The following is a 281-nucleotide window of genomic DNA, read 5'->3' on the forward strand; positions in this document are numbered from 1 at the left end:
TCTGAGCCCGAATCGTCCCCTCCAGGCGGCTGCTCGGTCCTCCTTCCCTCCACTCTGGGCGACAGCTCTTTCTCTCCTAGGCGCCGTCCGCAGTGAGCCCCGCCCCCGGACCCTCGCCAGCCCCGCCCCCGGACCCTCGCCAGCCTCGCCCCCGCCCGGTCGGCCGAGCCCACCTCCCCCAGCCCGCGGCTGCGCTCTGGGCCCCGCGCGCCCCGCCCCCACCCGCGACCTGCACCGAGGCAGCACCGCTGAGCGCAAGCTCCCCCCGCCGCTCCCCACCG

The sequence above is a fragment of the Panthera leo genome, chromosome E3 (assembly GCF_018350215.1).
Source record: "Panthera leo isolate Ple1 chromosome E3, P.leo_Ple1_pat1.1, whole genome shotgun sequence".
In the NCBI taxonomy this organism is placed as follows: domain Eukaryota; kingdom Metazoa; phylum Chordata; class Mammalia; order Carnivora; family Felidae; genus Panthera; species Panthera leo.